The following is a 19080-nucleotide window of genomic DNA, read 5'->3' as shown; positions in this document are numbered from 1 at the left end:
TTTTACTGCTGTATGAACTGATCTGGTTAATAACTCAGTTTCAGTATTAATTTTTTTTAATGCATTGTTAGGTGGGTACCTGAAACTGTCGACTTTCTTTGGTAGCGGTGCTATAGATCAAGAAACCAAAAGTCAGATCTCATAAAGGGGGTATTTTCAGAAGCACCTGTTCACTTTGTTTATGGAGGTACGTCTCCAGCACAGAATGAGCTTCATTCTTGCAGCTCTGCCAAATGAGCTGTGACACTCTTACTGATGCTGCTGCTGCAAGTAATCAGCTAGAGGTTACTTTCCTGGATGAAATACATTTAAATGGCAGTGAAGGAGAAGACTGTGATTTATTTTGATTGCTTTTCTCCATGATATTTGCATACTGCAGTATGTAATATGAACAGCTATATATAATGATTTTTTTTCCATATGACACCATAAATCAAGAGAGAGTTTAAAAAAAACAAATTGCTTTTACTGACATTGCCTTTTCCTTTGAAAAACCCAGGAGGATCCAGATCTGAATGCTTCAAATGAATATATTGTTCTATTTATGTTGAATAGAGCAATACATTTTTCTGTTGAGTAGTGTATCTCTGAGACAGATATCATCACCTGAATATAATAAACATTTAGAGTCAGCCTTCTTTGTTTACGTTTTCATTCCTAGCTCAGTGTTGAAGAAATAGTTATAAAACTGTTCATCAGAGGTTTTGATAAATATTTTTCTATAGCTGCAGTGTTATTAAGATGTAATAACGTGTTTGAGATGGGCTTGGGGAAAAAAACGCTTAATAACAAAGCACTGTACTAAGTATTACAGAAAAGCTGTAATTTTTTTCTTCTTACCAAAGAGGTGATAAATTAGTGTGTTTTACTATGCAAACTCCATCCTTCTTCTTAGGTCCAGCTTCTTTTAAATTGACAAGGACATGAAAGTAAATATGACAAAAATAGTTACAATCGCTCAAAATTCTGCATTATGAGTGCACAAATGGGAATTGAGGGTGAAAGGACACCTTTAGAAAAACAGAACATAAACTGTAATCTGTTTGTAACAAGTTTCAGAAGTGTGAGAGCTTTGGAAGGAACTTAGGCAGCGCTGGAAGAACTTGACTTGCTCGCTTGCTGGCTTGTGCATGGGTGCATGTTCGTCTGATTGTTTTTTCAGACAATTGTGCCAGCGCTGGAACAGTTCTTGTTTGGCACAACAACACTTCAGTGCACCGAGACTGTGCTGCTTGTTTCATCCCAGCATCTGGCGAGATTAAGTATTAGCGCTGCTGTTTAATGAACAGTTTGAGGATGTGCATGAGTGTTTGGGGTTGTTTTTGTTTCCTCTGGTTTGTAGCTGACAAAGCCGTAGGAATGAACAAAGCCTTCCAGACCGCCTACTGTATAGATTAATTTACAGCTGCCAGTTTATATTAGTTGTTCTATTTATTCTGCTTGGGTGCTTTTTTGAGGAAAGGAGTATTTCTTAGTCAATTGTCTGGCAAAGAGAAAGGAATTCAAGAAATGTGAAGCAAACAAATTCCCGCTAATTAGACAAGTTTTTGGCAGCTGAGTTGTTTTCCCCCTTTTCTTGTGATATTATGGAAGGACTGAAGTTCAAAACCAGAATTTCAGTTGACGTCTGAACTTTGTCTTTAATCTCCTGTACTTTGCTTTGGTGATGCCGAGGCTTGGTGAATAGCAGCTCTAACCAAATTTCTTTTCTGCCTACTTAAAAGCTTGGTCCTACTGAGGGTTTTGACAGCAGAGCAACATACATCTCTTGCCTCTGCAGTTCCTGTGATGCTGTAGGTTTATCAGGAACCTCTAATGATCTTTGCTTTTTTTTCCCTATAATTCTCCTTCTCTCTGTCACTGTATTGCACTGAGTCCCAGCTCTGTGTGCTGAATGCCTGACACATCCAGAGACTGCTGGCTCTGACTGCTGGGGATGTTCAAACCAGTGAGCAACCCTACGCCCCCTGAGAGGCGACCCTCATAACCACCATTAGGTAGTTATCAGTGAGGGCAGGAAAAATATATCTGAGAGTTTGTCCAAGAGCCTTATGGACATCTGGATATGGATAATACAGACTGGCTGATGTCTTTGTCTGTCTTCTAAAATAATTGCTTTGGTGGACTCAAGTAGTTCAGATGGGGATTAGTTGGTTTACTTATGGCAGGATCAGGCACACTGGGAGATGCAGGCTGGGAGATGCACTCTTCTTCCCTACCCCCAGTGGAGCTGCAGCTCTTTGTTGCCAGTATTACTGAGAATGGGATCAAACTGGGCTAAGTATAATCTTCGATGATCCTGCACAGAGGATTCCTTCTCCTCCTTCTGTCTACTGAGTTGCAGGGTGGGGAATAATGCACTGTGGGCTTCTGGAAATGAAGAGGAAGGTAGTAAGACATGAGACATCCCAGATGTTAAGAAGAGACCGGAGTAACTGCTCTCAGGACCCCACAGGGTCAGGGGAGCCCACTCTCTGCCAAGATATCCCCAAAGAACTGTCAGCTCTGAGGCAAGGCGAGGAAGTAAAGTCACTATAATTCACTTGAAAATCTTGGCAGGTAGCAATTACCGTATCTTGTGTATTTTGATGCAGGTGTCTAATGAGGGATATGAGAGATATATCATGCAGAGATAGATCCATAGGCATATATATATACACACACACAGGTGTCTGACTGTGGCGACGGTGCAGGTGTTTGCTGTGCAATGTGCAGCTTCATTTGAGAAATACTTTCTACTCCTGTTTTGATCTGTATTCTTTTTGAAGGTCTTTAAATTGATTTGGAAATACCCATTTAATGAACGTTGTTCTTTTAACTGTTTCATATCAGATGTTATATGTGTGCTCCATTTAATACGAATTTTATTTTTTGAGTATGTCAAAAGCAACTAAGTGAAAGATTTCAAAACCTTATTAGCTAATCTTGTGTTTCTAAGGTTGTGTGGGGAAAATGGAGCTGGTACTGGATTTCTTCGAAGTATACTTTGACATGCAATGGGTACTTAAAGTTAAAAACAAAAAAACAACCCTCCCAAGTGCACGAAACCCCAAAACAAATAGTCAGTGAACTATCAAAAAGAAAAATGTTATATATGAGGTTTTTTGTATTGTAACCAGTCTTTAAGGTGGTTTGAATGAATGAATAAAACTATTTAACCACCACTGTTTTTCACCATTGTAATTGAAATACCATTCCCTCTAAAAACAGCTCTGCACAATATTGAGAAGTAATAATCATGATGTATAAAAAAAAATACCAAGCAATTAACTGTTTTCTAATACTTTTCTTTGTACTGAGTAGACATTTATGAAAATACGGTATCTTTTTGGTTAAAAAACAGAACTGTCAAATTTTACTATAAAGTTTAGATTTTGTTGCAAATTGTTGTGTCCTTATCATTACCAGAGATGCCAAGCTTTCACATTTTTTAAATCACATGTAAAATTAGTTTTTATAATTAAATCAGTTCCTTCCAATGTCTCACATATATGCCAGTTGAATCTGCTGCTCAGAAAAACTCTAAGGAATCTTCCTGTTGTACATAAAAGCCCAGGACTTGTCGAGTTCTCTTCAGAAGGTGTAAAGCTGGGCGAAATGTATTTTTTCTGTTGCATTTGTGGGAGGTTGTATTCCTGGGGCTAAATGCCAAAACTTCAGCACAGCTGACTGGTAGTGCATAGATTTTCAGAATTATTTTCTGGACAGCTGGAGTGGGTTTACAACTGTGCCGCTTTGCTCTGGCCACATCCAGTTCCTCTGCCATGGACTTCAGCTGTAGACAGCTGGGGTACCTGCTGGCTGCTGCTCTTCTTCTCTCTTGATAAGATGGTACAGCAGATATAGGATAATCATGAATAATACTTAGAGTCAGTATTTTTCCTCCTGTTTTTAGTACAAACAAGATGATCATAAAATGGTTTTTACCTTAATTTGTGAAAAATATATGGACATTTAAATCCTCTTACTGAACTTTTTGCCTATTATTAAATCACTGGGTTTTGTTTATGGAGTCACTTTCAGAAATTCCCTATGGTTCTCTTTTGTCAAGGAAATTTTATTTATTATTTTATATTGTATGCATTGTTTTATGTTACAGCTGAATAAAGAATCAAATTTCTTCATTACTATGTACCCAGCAGCAATCTGAAAACCTTAGGACCTGAGTAGATGGGACAAAACTAGCGTATATCTCAGTACCTGGCTTCTTTATTTCATGTAGTTCATGCTGGTTTTGTAGGGATCTAAAATCATTAGGCTTGTTTTGATTCTTATCAGTAAATTGAAAAGTCTGACAAAGAACTACAAAGATACTTAATTTCCTTCTTTCTCTTTCATTCTGCAAAAACATTTATCTGTTGCTATCTGTTACAACATCTCAATCAAGAGAGGCTTCATCCTTGTGTGGGTGTGAAAGGGAAATTGCCCTCCTGTGCATATGAGCAGAGACCAGGAATCAGACTCTATCCCTGTTAAGCTTCCTTAAACATTAAGTAAGAGTTTTAGAGTAAAACCTTTGACAAATGTTGTGGTTGAAGACCTTCATATCAAATGGTGGTACAGGTTTTCTGGTTTTCTTTCATGTGCATAAATGACTTAAACAAATAATGACTGTTGACTATATTATAAAAATGTATATTCAGAGCATACATAATTAATAAACCCATGTAAAGTGATTGGTGTCAATAAAAACCCACAAACCTCCACAAAAATACTTTAAATTACATTTATATTTTTTCTTGAATGTTTTCCTTTCAACTCCTGACTTTTTTTCCCCTCTTCTTCTGGTGGGTTTTTTTGGAGCTGATGACAATATTGTTTTGAAAAGCAGACCTTTTTACTCACTATTTTCATCATCACATCTATTCATTTTAGTGAGATCTGATGGACTAACCTCAAAATAGTGTGCTTGTCGGTTTCTCTTAAGAGAACAAATAAAGCAGAAGGTATTTGGTACATTTTTGGCTTTGTCTTGCAAATATTCAAGTTGTAGCTATCCAGCTGTGTTACCTGATTTTGAACCCTTTTCCTCTTTTTATTCATGCCGCAGATGGGAAGCTGGCAGTGTACTGAGCAGGTGTGCACTTGGGAGCACAGTGGGTGTACTTTCTGACAGACTTGCCTACCTGTCCAGATCTATCTGTGCATCTGCTCTGAGCTGGATTTTTGTGGGAAGACTGGAAATGGTCAGCAGTGGAAGAACAGTGGGAACCACCAAGGTTGAATCCCATATTTGGGTTTCGACATCCAAAAGACAGATGGGACTGATTGACTGCCCTCGCATACGTATATGGAAAGTATGCATTTTAGTTTATGTTAGGTGATGGAAAATAGTTCCTGTATTTGCTAATGTATTTAAAACATGTTGATTTAGTGAATGTGAGAAAGTAAATAGGTCATTTTGCGAAGTCTTTCAGGTGTTAGTGAAACATCAGGCTATGCAAATTTGGACACTTGACTCTTAAACCAATCTATCTACCTGGGACTCTCACTGAATAAATGGAAAGAGAAGTATTTCCTCCAAAGGAATGTACAAAATCTCCAAATTAGGTGCCTAGTGTGGATTGCCTTCTATCTCTGTCTCCATAAGCATGTCTGCAGTCTTTGAAGACAGTGGGTCTGGGCAACCTGAGGATATGCTTCCCAGTCTCTTTGTGGAAAATATCCCTCTCTTTAAATTTAGAAAGACGGCATAAACTTAAGGAACAAAGAAACAAGGAAGAATTTATTCAACGTGTTGGGTCTTTCTCTCACCGAGTTTCTGGGGAAAAAGACCCCTTCGGTTTAAATTCCGTACATTTTATAGTTTCACAAAATCCCACTCTTTTCAGATAAGTTTTAACGTATTCATTTTTACCTAAAAAGGTGGGTTTTTTTCTCTGAAAAGAGGCTTTTCCTTTATCCCAATTAGCTGCAAGCCATCCCCTGTCAAAGGTGATGGATCTTCCTTTGTTCTTAGCCCAAAGAGAAGAAGAACCTCATGTACAAAATGGCCCTAAAAGATTTAATTTTTAAGAATTTTCTCATTTCCCTTATCCCACCAAAAGAGACCCTGATACCCAAGTTCAGGTCTTGGAACTTGGATATCTTACAACTTCACGATATGCCTATTTATATTAAAAAAACGTATTTTTATTTCTCATACCTTGTCTGTACTGCATGGTGGTGGTTTGTGTTCCAATATTGTGGTGAGGGAGAGAGGTGGAGCAGTGCAGACATCAGATTCTTCTAGTGGGAAAATTTAAGAATTTGCTCATTTGTTTTAATTAATTTCTATACATGGTGGTCCTAAAACTCCCCATATTTTAGAGACAGCTGAATAAGTGACATTTCATAGGCTAGCCATTCTGTTATCTAAAGAGCTCTGCTGTTCTCATTCCCACTGCTCTAGAGCCCTTTGTTCATCTTTGCCTTTCTTTTGCCCCTTTTGGATGGAGGGGCATAAATCTCTTAGAAACATATAGCTAAGATATCAGAGTACTTAATGGAACAGTGACACAGCCACTCGTGTTCATCATGAAGCATTTAAACAGAGAAAAATAAACTAAGCCAGTAAGTTCATAAATATAAAGGTGTGTTTTCCTGCAAGGACAGTAACAGTTCTCTGGTGTCTGTGCATTGTAGACTGTTACAGTATGTGATTTTAATGTGTGTGCCTTACAGTGGCTGTGCACTTAGCTGAATTAACGTTCCTTTGACAGCCATAACTTTAAATTGACTAGCTTCTATGTACTTAAACTTCCCTTCTACTATTTCTCCCCTTTCTCGTTTGATTTTCTTCTGAAAAGCATTAAAGAAACTAGCAAAAGAGAGGAAGGAAGATATAATGGAGAAATGCTATAATTTAGTTGAACACATACTTGAATTAAGAAGAACCATTCTTTTTAAAATTCCTGTTTTGGAGTTGTATCACAGGCTGGCCATCCCTGTTCACTTAAAAGAACCTACATGGATTTTAATAACAGACATTACACTTAGCAGAAAGAATTCTTCAGCATGCTATGTTACGGATCAAGAATATGCATAAATTAAATGTTCTAAGATTCAAACAAGTAGCTTAAAGATTTAAATCCATTCGTAACATGAACAATAACAAACCTTATAGCTCTCTGGGTATCATGAGTTGGAGTAAAATCCAAACTCCATCAAAGCTAACAGTAAATTCCCTGTGATATAATAGGGTCAAGGATCATACTTATTTTCTACTTATGGTTTTGCATAGGTAAGATTAGATGTACTCAATGTGGCATGAGAAACGGCTTTGCTGCTTTAAAGATACTAAATGATGGAGAAATGAACTGTGGTTAAAAGGTGCTGGGAATCCCGTGGCCTGCAGATGGGGGCTCAGGGCTATAATTACAGTTCAGAAGACAGCCTAGAAACAGTTTCTAGCTCTTTCTGTAGGAACATGGAATCCTTAATATAGCAAAGTACTTTTTTTAATGGATTGCCTGTTTGTTGTTATATACGGAGTTCTCACCATCTAAGTGGAGGTATGTGAAATTAGAAAATTAGAAGTGAGGTCCCTTTGTGGTCAGAGGAAGGGGCCAGCAAGAACCTGGGACACTCATCCTGTGTTTTTCTTTCTCCATTGACTGTAGAAGGAAATTAAACTAGTCTAAACCAAATCTTTTATAAGGTTTAAGTTAGGCGAGATGTATCCAGCATGGGGACTATTGCAAGGCTTTGACAGGGACATTTATGCCCAATCATTAGCTTCCAGTTAAGAGAAAGAATTTCTAATGTATTGCCTGTAAATAGTGTAAAATAGGAATATAATGAGTGGGAGGAGAACGGAGCTGCAAAGAATTGGCTGAAGTCTCCAGGGTTTTGTCTTTTCCCTTCCCCCTTGCACCTGGGTGGATCAATAGAAAGGGAGAGCAGTTGTATAATGGCTTTTTTTGCCCATCAGTGTGCTGTTAGTTTGACACATGCAATTTACTTGGAAAAGCTTAAGTAGCCTTAATAACAGAAAGTCCTAGCAGAGCTGACACTAATGGTCTCCCCCATTGTCAATCTCAACAGAGAGATTAAAAACTGAATGAACAAAGAGACCCAATTACCATCTCCCCTCTCTGGATGTTGCTGCATGAAAACAGGTATGAGCTATGACAGTGGGTCTTTGGGCAGACTCTTTCTCTCTGCTGTGGCCTGGTGTGAGACGGGGCTTTACTGTGCTCTCAGTTTTGTGCCATTACTGAGGGCTGCTGCAACATCACCTAGTCCAGCTAATTTTACACAAATAGTGAAGTCCAGTCATCTTGAAAGAAATTCAGTATATTGTGCCATAATAATGCATGTTATTGAATACTCTTCAGACAGTAACCATCTGATAGATTGTGTTAAACCCAGCCCAACTAGGTCTACCCTTTTTTTCATCCAGTTTTGCACGAACAAATCATCTTTTCTCAGACAAAGCTCTCCGTGAGGTGCAACAGTGCAGCTCTGCAGGGTGCACAGCCAGGGACCGACATGTCCCCAGTTCGTTGGGTTGAACTTGCAAAAGTGCCTCAAGGAAAACAGAGCATCTGTTTCTGCTGTCATCTGGAGCTTGGAGGGACTTAATAATTAATATAAGCACCGTCTGTGAATGGCTAAACACTTCCTTTTATGAGTGCTTTCCTCAAATATATTATAAAGTACAGTGCCAGCTCTCTTTTTTCTCCCTTCTCTGGGACAGGTTGAAAAAAATTACTGCTGCATGTGCTATGTATTTTGTGTCTGTTTTTTATGGCTACTGTGTGGAACGCTTTAATTGCAACTCACTTTTCAGTAAGACTGTTTTGCCCTTTTTTGGGGAGTGTTGCTCATTATCTGTATCTCTAGCATGGCAGACCAGAGATTTGTCACCATTAGGAGAAAAACAAACGTGTTTCAAGAGGGATCTAGGTCAGTTTTACCAACATAAGATTTGATCAATGATGATGATTGTGAAAGTAAATCCCCCACCTTATTAAGTCTCAGTATTGAGAAAAAACAGATCACCTTTCAGCGAACAGCTGATTTTCTAAGATACTGTTGAGCTGACAAATCAGCTGTTAAACCAAAACTGTGTGCCCTGGATTTAGAAGATTAACATCTAAATAATAGTTACAGCATCAATATCAACATTGTTTAGCCTTATCAGTCTTTGTTTTGTAACTCATTGTATTTTCCAACATCACTTACAATACTTTGCCAGGTACACCAGGTGAATAGTGGAGCTCAACATATTTATATTCAGAGGTAGTGAAATACATGCTTTGCCTTTTATTAACTGAATATAAATATATGAAGGTGTTTAATTGATGATTCTATAGAGAAAAAGTTGCTCTTGTACAATATAATAACTAATATTAATGTTGCTAAAATATATGTAATATGCATGAAAAATAATGTGTTTGCCTAAACACAGGTTTGTACAGCTTTGTGTGTTTTTCTGTGTGCATACAGTGTACAATTGAACTCTGCACATCAGATGAATGCAATATTTAATCTGAAATGAAATGCTTAACACTCTTAGCAACAGTTCGAAGATGAGAACAGCTTTATTAGTGTTCTAGAGTCACGCTTTCTTAAACTCAAATTCTCGTCTTACTGTGGATAATTAAAGTTTTGTTGTTGGTCTCCAGCAATTAGAATTTGCTCCCTTATATGTCACAGCTACAGCATTGGTTTTTTTAAGTGATTTGTGCATACATAGAAAATGGGGGGTGGAGGAAAAAGAAGTGTTAATAAACTTCCTTAAGAAAGACTTGCAAGACTTGCATGACTGATACAAAAGACAGGAGTATATAAACCTTCTTTTCCTACCTAAAGAAAATTAGAAATACGTGCTCCTAAATGGACTGGAGTGCATTTTGGGAAATACCTATGTGTTTCTGAAATCATGTGCACTAAGCAAATGTGACAGTTTATAATTTCTTATAAATATTTACAGCCCCAGTGAGGCTTTTGGCAGCATGGGCTTGTCCTTGGGAGGTTCCCTTTTTTCTCTGTCCAGAGAGCTGTGTAGGAACTGAGCAATTGTTTTGAAGAGAATACTGGTAAAAGAAGCTATTTCATTGCTTGCGCTCTCTTCTCCTTTCTTTCAAGCCTTTCGTTCTTCAGCAAAGGCAGAAGTTCTTTGCCTGCTCTCTTTTGCCCTGCTGATCATGTTCCATTTCACTGTTTTTTCAGCTTTTCTGTTAGTATCTACCCTCACCATTGTTTCTCTGGTTTTGAACATAAGCTCATTTGAACCTCTTCCAGCTGGGAAAAAGGTCCAGGCCATCGCCAGTTACATTTGCACTTCTAGATACCTTCTGCTCAACATGTAGTTGTTGGTGGAGTGTGACTGTCTAATGCACCAGTGCCTTTTCCAGCCTAGCTTTGCACATTTCATTCTGGGCAGTGTCTTTACTGACCTCTTCCTCATCAAAGGTTACGATGTGCACTGCCTCCTCAGCCTCACATCACCTGTCATCTGTCTGTAGTCCCTAGTGTTGTTCTTGAAATGCTGCCATGCTTCTGTTCTCTGATCGTGTCCTCTTCAGGTTCTTCTGCCACCTCACCAGTTTGCCTGGAGGATCTTCCCCCAACCATCTTTCGGATATTTGTTCTCTGAGGCTGTAATTTGTCTTTGTTTTCTGTGCCTTATGGATGAGATTACCTTGAGATAAACATCAGCTCAACTCCTGCGTCTTTGCTGAAGACTTCTCTTTGGTGCTGTGCGCCCGCTATCATCTCTATGGGCCAGAAATGTCTGTCTTTCTGACATGGAAATGTTAGCTGACATTTTTTTATCCCATAACCTCCAATTTTTTTCCTCAATTACATATTTTTGATCATTTGGACAACACCATCATCTTTCTTGCCACTCAGATTTCTCTTAAGAAACTCTTTAATTCATAGAATCATGGAATTATAGAATGGTTTGGGTTGGAAGGGACCTTAAAGATCATGCAGCCCAACTCCTCTCCCATGGCTTTGAACACTTCCAAGGTTGAGGCATCCACAGCTTCTCTGGGCAACATGTTCCAGTGCCTCACCACCCTCATAATAAGAATTTCTTCCTAATATCTAATTTGAACCTGCCCTCTTTCGGTTTGAAGCCATTTCCCCTTGTCCTGTCATTACAGGGCCTTGTAGAAAGGCCCTCTCCAACCTTCCTGTAGGCCCCCTTTAGGTACTGGAAGGGCATTCAGGGTTCCCCGAGGTGATTGTGACTACACCGTACTTAAAACTTGTCAAGTTCTTCTGCATTAATCTCTTTTGTATACTTCTGTAGTGTTAAAACAGTGTCCAGAATTTATGTCTTATAATTTCTGCCTCTGTAAATGAAGCATGCTTCAGTGATGTTGGTAATGTGAGAGTTTTTCCCTGCTACTGCTGCTCTGGGGAAGCCTGTGGTGATTTTTCATCTTCTGTTCACTGTTAAGATCTTGACTGCATCCCTTGCTGATTCAGAATGTCGCCTTCAGTTCCCTCCTTGGCCTGTTTCGAAACAAACACTTGTGCCCAGGGAGAATGACCTGAAAAAATCCATGGTGCTGTCTGGGAAGCCTCACTCAGCACCTCCCTCTTGCTTTACTGTGATGCTTGCAAAAAACCCAAAAGGCAACCAAGATGCTGATAGCATTCCTGGGCTCTTAAACTGTTCACAGCATTGCTGCTGGATCCCTCCTACATTGCCAGTCTGTCCAATTGCTGCCTCCTGATTTTTCTCACAAATATGGAATAGGGATCTATTTCACCTTTCGGATCCTTTTTTTTGAACTGAGTTTCAGATTATGAGTACTCTTTAGCAAATAATGTGTAAATTAGCAGCATGTTCTGTAAATTTTATACATTGTAGTCTGCATTCTAGGTATTACTTACCAGATAAACTATTTGTGTAGATATAGAGTTATGTCTGTTATTATACAGTTTTCAAAGAGTGTAGATAAGAGATAAAGCACCCAATTGAAATCCCACTAGCTGTGTTGCTGCTGAACCTGGTGAGGGGAACAGCTAATCAAAATTCTCTTGAATTAGGCTTAATCAGGTTTACAGCACTTGCATTTCTTGTTTGCTTGTGGTTTGTTTTTTAAAAAGAAGAACTTTCTATTTTTCCAGTTCCTATGTGCAATTGTAACAGCAAATAACCTGTGGAACTTCTACCACCTCTGAGACACTTTGGGAACCTGTTTTCAGAGTAGAGTTTATTGTTAAATAGAAGTAGTGTATAGGTTCATCCGAGCTGTAGGAAGGGATTAGATAAACTCTGAAGTTCTCTTTCCAATTTCCATTTCTGTGATTCTAACTTTAGGCTATGGCTTTTTGCACATCCTCTTGAATATTGATATTAATAGTCTACTTGTAATTTAGATACAGTTTATTTATTTGCTTTTTATATTTCAGTTATTATTTCTAATTAAAATGAAACAGAAAGGTGTATTTGCAAGACAATGACATTGTCAGCAAAACAGTACCAAAAGGTCAATTCACAGACATAACTAGTATTTAGTTATCCAATGCCTTCATATATTACAGATGGGTTTTTGTACATAAACACATCTGCTGATCTGAATGCATTAGGAAAAAGGATAGGAAAATCAGCTAAATTATGTGGAGATTTTAATTAGTAGGAAAGAGGGATGGTAAGGTCTTCCAACAGCATTTTCTAATTGAAGTCACTGAACTGGCATTTCAGCAATCATTTCTGCTTCAGAGATCAAGAGAGATTATTTATCCTTAGCAGTTTTCAGCTCTCAAAAGTTCATGCAGGCCAAGTGACTTCCATCAATTGTGAACACTGTTGTGAACGTGTCCTGTTCCTGATTTTATTGATTAGTCACGTGATTTATGGGAAGATACGAAGGTCTCTGTCGCATTTTCCATGTTCTTACAAAGCAGTGAGAGGTGCACAATTTTATTTTCAGAGATCAGTTAGTGGGAATCAAACTAGAGAGCCGTGGTTGGAACTTGTTTTGTTTATAGTGGGAAGTGGGTGTGTAAACTTCAGGAGGAAATGTTTGGGTTTGCCCAGGTGTATGCAGACAGCTAAACGCTGCAGAAAGCACTGGTATTAAATTTCTGTATTTCTGCTTTGACGTTCCGTTTATGATTTGTTTCTCCTCACCTAGGAGCAGTGTACCATACCGTGGTACAGAGACTCACCGTTGCTGTCAGCACTGGAAAAGACTGAAGCTGGAATCCCTGTTGTCCTTCACCAAAGGTTGCCTTGCAAGACAGACCTGTAAAATGTTCCTCAGAAAAAACTGAATGGTAGATCCTTAAGAGTGAGTGAAAAATAGATTACCTTTTAAAATTTTTTGTCTAAAGTGTATAAAAATGCAGATTTGCATGTAGAAATGCATTCCAGTTCCTGGGTAACTAGGGATTGTGAAGAGCTTGGAGTTTTACCTGTGGCACTGGGTTATGGTATTTACGTCACACTGCTGTGTCCTTTGTTGTATGTAATTCCTTGCCTCCTCCACCGTCCATGTACACCTTTGATGAACTGCATTTCTAAGGACCAGTGGCTCAAGGAGTGTCAAACATCCCATTGAAATGGGATTTCCCTAATCAAGAGGCTGGCTTCTAAGAAGGAAGGGAAAAGATCACCTGGGAGGGACCAGCTCCTGGGGCTGATATGAAGGTTGCATGGGAAAGTACCTGGACAGCTATATCAGGAAGACAGATGTCCTGTTCTGTAAACCACATACACCTGCTCAAACAGGGGAGCCACGTAGGAATTGGAAGGGCAGTGCCCTGATTTGCCTTCTTCAGGAAACAGGTGGACAACAGCAGTTTCTAGTGACAGAGGGAGACTGAGACCATCTTCAGGATGCTTGCTGTTTTCTCAGTTATTTTCAATTGTCTTTTACTTTTGAATAGTGAATGCCTGTGTTTAGAAATCCACTGCAAAGCACAATCTTAGTGGATTATTTGAATAAGGTATGTATTTGATGTCATATAATGTATTCCTACCCTGGTTGTGTATAGCATGTTGCAGTAGTACACTGTGCACCTGCTGGAATAAGGTTTGTGATGATGTTTTCAAGACAAAGTCAGAGACTGTCCCCCTAGGAAATCCCATCCTCTGGACAAGGAGAGGCTTTCCATGCACTAAAGTGTTTCATCATTTCTGGGAAATAAATTCTATCTCAGTGCTAGAGGATGAGCCAGTCTTTTGGGATCATCACCAGAAGCAGCTTAGGGCTTAGAAAATTAAACCTGAGAGTATGGTGTGATTTCTGAAGTCCATGCAGAAGTCAAGTCATTACTGAGATATGCTGATACTTTCTGTATCAGTTGATTTTTGCATTTCTTTTCCGATCAACATGGTTTAATTCTAAATAAATCACAGTGATTTACCATGGACAGGAGATGTCATGGTGAAATCAGGCAGATAAAAGTCCTCTAGCAAATTGCAGAAGGTGGAGTGTTTCTCATGAATACCTTGTATAGGATTCAGTTAATCTAACTTTGGATGCTTACAGTGCATGTCCAAGATGATGATTAATAAGTTAAATAATTTTAGAGTGTTGTTTATCTGACAGTTGAAATGTACTTTAGGATGGCATGGACCATGTCTTTTGTTCACCATAAAGGGAGCCTAGATGAACAAGTTGGTGGTAGGTGTCTGCACTGCCCAGTGAACCTTTTTCTTTATGTGTGCTGTCACAGTGCTGTCCAGAGAGCCCTTGAGATTTGGGGAGTCTTGAAGATGTACATTCAGTCATAATGGTCAGAGCAGAGGCAGTGCCAATCACTTCTTGCGGTCAGTTTGTTTTTTAGTTTTGCTCTCATGAATCTGAGATTTGGCTTCAATTGGCAGAGACTGTCTCGGGAGGAACATCATGTAACAGAATGGAAGTGATGAACTGTTACCATGAATGGTAGATCTATGGTAAAACTTGCATATGAACATGTGTCTTAAATATGTAGACTGTGCCACTGAAGATCTAAAATAAGAATTTATGAAAATACAACTGTGATTGACAGAGGAATCCCTGTTTTGGCTTTTGATTCTTTTGTGAAGTTGTTTCAAATTTCACTGAAGCTGGAGTGAAGCTGGAATCAACCTCATTGTTTCTTACATTTATTTGGAAAATCTGCATGTGTAGAAGAGATGCAGGGTGGAAGATATGAGAGTGATCCAAACATGCAGCACACAGAGCTAAGCATGGACTGGTCACGTGGGCGGTGGACATGGTCTGAATATTGAGTTTGGAGCTCTGTGCATGTGAAAAGAAGCAGATGACACCAAAGAAGCTAACGAGGAGAGAGTAGACAAGAATGTCAGTAGTGCTGAGGAAAAAGCATGAGCATGCTCCAGGTTGGTGGTGTACTGCTGGAGCGTGTTTGCACTAGGGATGCTGTCCTGCTGTTTGAGTCCCACTGGTGAAAATCTCTAGGTTTCCTAATCTCATTCCAAGAATAACCACTTAGATCACAAGTGTAATGAAGTAGTTTATTTGCTGTGCAAACTGTCCTATGAGTAGAACATACTCTGGTGTTTTACAGACTTTTTTGTTCTCTGAATGAAGAAGTAATTTCTTCTTGTTGTGTAAACCTTTACCCAATGAGCATGTGTCCAGTTTTAAACGTGTGGTTCATCTCAGTGGCTTCAGATGACTATAGCTTAATAAATTTTCCAGTGAAGGGCCGTGAAGGAACTGGAGTCAGGGCATCAGATTCATAGATTTGTAATGGCCCGTTACACTAATTATCAGTGAAGCAAAGCAAATATATTGGATCTATTCATAGATAATTAGAATGGCTTGGGTTGGAAGGGACCTTAAAGATCATGTAGTTTCAACATCCCCACCATGGGCAGGGATGTCACCCACTAGACCAGGTTGCTCAAAGCCCTATCCAACCTGGTCTTGAATCAGGGATGGGGCATCCACAACTTCTCTGGGCAACCTGTTCCAGTGCCTCACCCCCCTCTCAGTAAAGAATTTCTTCCTAACATCTAATCTTAATCTTCCCTCTTTCAGATTAAAACTGTTCCCCATTGTGCTGTCACTATCTGCCCCTGCAAAAAGTCACTCTCTCTCTTTTATATAAACCCCTAAGGCTTTTATAAGGTTTCTCTGGAGCTTTCTCTTCTCTAGGCAGAAGAACCTCAGCTCTCTCAAGCCTGTCTTCACAGGAGAAATGCTCGAGCCCTGTGATCATCTTTGTGGCCCTCCTCTGGACCCACTCTAACAGGTCCACATCTTTCTTGTGCTGAGGACCCCAGAGCTTTGCACAGTGCTTCAGATTGGTTCTCACAAGAGCAGAGTAGAGGGGGAAGATCACCTCCCTTGACTGGCTGGTCACTCACCCTTTTGGATGCAGCCCAGGATGCTGCAAACACACGCTGTTAACTCATGTCCAACTTTTCATCCACAAAAGCACCCAAGTCCTTCTCCTCAGGGCTCAATGAGTTCTTCTCCCAGTCTGGACTCATGCCTGGGATTGCCCCGACTCAGGTGCGGCACCTTGGACTTGGACTTGTCAAACCTCATTATGTTCTCTTGGGCCCACTTCTCAACATTACTTTGCTGCAACATGAATAACACAGTACTCACTGGTGTCAGTGTTTTACATGAAGGATTAATTGTGCAGTTAAGCTGTTGTTTTAAAATGTGTTTCGGTGGTAAAAGTCTTCTGTGTAATACTGAAATTCTGCTATTAGACAGACCTAGAGATTCAGGAGGTGGTAGTCATGGTATTTTTAAAAGATACTAAAAATTATCAACCCATTCAAGCTAGTGGCCAGCAATTTGAAACAGTAAACTTGGCCTTCTCCAGTGCAGCCCTCTCAGGTGTAGCAACTGAATGAGAAATCAAGAGGTCTGCAGAAAGTTTCTGAACTGATTCATGATCCTCTTTGAGGAAAATATATTTAGCCCATAGTGATTGGTTTTTTCCAACTTGCAAACAAATTTTTTAAGCAAACAGTCTTTGCTATCTTTGACCTAAACTCACGGATAGGATAGTATAACCCACACTTTTTCAGCAGACTTTGTAGTCACTAAGGCTAGGCTCTCTCCTTACTAAGATCTCCTCAGAGATGCTTGAAAGATGCTTCCCAGTATTTGGAGACCATTTTCAGGGCTCTTCCAAAGTCTGCTGAAGTCAGAAAGAGCCCTCTGGCAGATTCAGCAGGTTTGGGACCTTTCCTAAAGTAGTTCCCTATGTGAATCAGGTGCAGCTAGTTTTAGTCCATCAATACTATTTTTGTCTTGGGAGTTAAAGGCAGCTTCTCAAAAGCGGTGCTGGGGGATCAGCATGTGGGATTAGGAAATGGGACTTACTGTCCCAGCTGTGCTGACTAGTAGGGTGATCCTGTGCATCGGAATGTGACCAGCATGTTTGCTTCCCTGCTGCGCGCAGTTTCTTTCACTTGCCCATTTTCCAGGGTGTGCCAGATCCCTGGATATTTGTGCTTTCTCTTGCAGTTGCAGTACCCTGTGATGGGATGTAACTGGAAAAATCATGTTCTCTTGATGGTAACAGTATGCACCGCAACAGAGGCACACACATCTCCATGGATTAGAGTGGACATACTCAGCATTTCCACCCATGTTGCTCTGAATACATCTCTCTCCCACCCTGGCGACTCCACCCCTAGGATTTCATCCGCTGACTTTCAGCTTGAGCCTCATTAAGCTTTTAATCAACACACGGCCTGCCAGACTCTTGCTGTCAGGCCAGATGCCTAGCAGTATTGAGGAATATTGTGCTAATACCCTAACATCTCGAGTACTTGTGTCGTGTCTGTGATTCGGTGCTGCACTGGGTGGCAGTGGTCCAGCTACCTTGCTGCATGTCCAAGTGCTCTCCCAAGACATCAGCTGTGATGGTACAGGAGGGACTGTGTCATCGCTGCTGGCAGCTCCCAAGTCGTGCTTTTCTTGAAGAGGAAGAACATCTTCAATGCTCTTTTGCCAGCTGGAAAACATTTCAAAAGCTGGTAAATGTGTTTTCTTCCCTGCTTTGTCAGCCAGAGCATTTCCAGATCACTGCCTGGTTGCACATCTTTAATAATGTTTATAAAAGATAGGATCTAGCTCAAATAGAAGTTTTTACCTCGGTGCTGGTTGGCATTAGATTATCATAGTGGTGGTTTTGGCCTTGGAAAAAATCTATAAATGTAGGAATTATTGTTTTTATTAAATTTTCTAGTGTGTCTTTTGCACTATTAACCTGAATTACTATTACGTGCTGACTGGGAGATGGTGGGGTTGCTTGTGCTAGCAGGGAAGAGGGTTCAGCTCATACATGAGGAGGAGGAGACCTCTGCACCACCACTCTGACATGGGAGCAGTGGGGTCCCCAAACTGAATGACAGATTCTGTCTGTGCTCTAGGTAATTTGAACCCTGGAAGTGAAGGACATACCTTGGGAAAGGAGGGAAGAGCAGTGGAGAAAGAAAGGGAGTTGGTTGTGGAAAGGATTATGGCACTTCCTGCTCCCAGTGAGGAGCAGGTGGCTCCTGCGCAGAAGATGATGGTGAGGAACACTTCTCCGGTCCAGAAACCCCACTGTGTGCGAGCATAACATAAACCCCCACTCTCCCATGAGCACAGCCCGTGTGTCTGCTTTGTTCCCAAGGTTGGGCTCCAGCACTACTGTTTAACAGCAGTCAGCTGGAAAGATCTCCTAACTGGTTTTATGCAAATGGAGTGAGATATCTCATGCATGTGCCTGTTTGCACACAGGCACCATCCCTGTCAGACAATAGATATTGTTTTGTCATGTAAATAGCGCTCAACTAACAGGGTTTGCTGAGAGTTGAGCTCACTTACACTGAATGGTTTTGACATGTGTGTGCATGCAGGTGTTGAAAGAGAGGGCAGGGAGAGTAACAAAGCTGTGAAACTTCAATGAGATAAACCAAATAACCCCCCCAAATCATGTTATATGGAAAGTGGTAAGTATATAACCTGTGTGTTGGATAAAGGTGGTCAGGGCTACACAGCAAAGAGATAAGTATGAGGGGAAGAAAAACAGTTTTCTTTGTACAAGATTAGTGACATCTAACCAAAGACTTGAAACTGCCTCTGATCGTCATCGTTGGTCTCCACGTGTCTGTGCCTCTTTCCAGGAGCATTCTGCTTGGCAGGTGCAACTCTGGAGGTT

At 40.1% G+C, this 19080-nt stretch overlaps 1 protein-coding gene across 2 annotated transcripts in view; it reads left to right on the top strand.

The window, feature by feature from the left end:
* The window catches only part of ANKRD6 (ankyrin repeat domain 6), a 90831-nt gene that overhangs the window by 28111 nt on the left and 43640 nt on the right, over positions 1-19080 (top strand). Inside the window, exons 2-3 of one of the 2 annotated variants that reach the window (XM_018078054.2) lie at positions 8026-8099; positions 13086-13241. The gene's annotated coding sequence lies outside the window, so the exon portion shown is untranslated. The remainder of the gene's footprint in view (positions 1-8025; positions 8100-13085; positions 13242-19080) is intronic. The other variant, XM_018078053.2, reaches the window with a different exon arrangement.

The sequence above is a fragment of the Manacus vitellinus genome, unplaced genomic scaffold (genome assembly GCF_001715985.3).
Source record: "Manacus vitellinus isolate BGI_N305 unplaced genomic scaffold, ASM171598v3 scaffold_4_pilon, whole genome shotgun sequence".
Classification (NCBI taxonomy): domain Eukaryota; kingdom Metazoa; phylum Chordata; class Aves; order Passeriformes; family Pipridae; genus Manacus; species Manacus vitellinus.
Note: the sequence above shows the minus strand (reverse complement) of the source record. Positions and strands in the feature narration are given on the sequence as shown.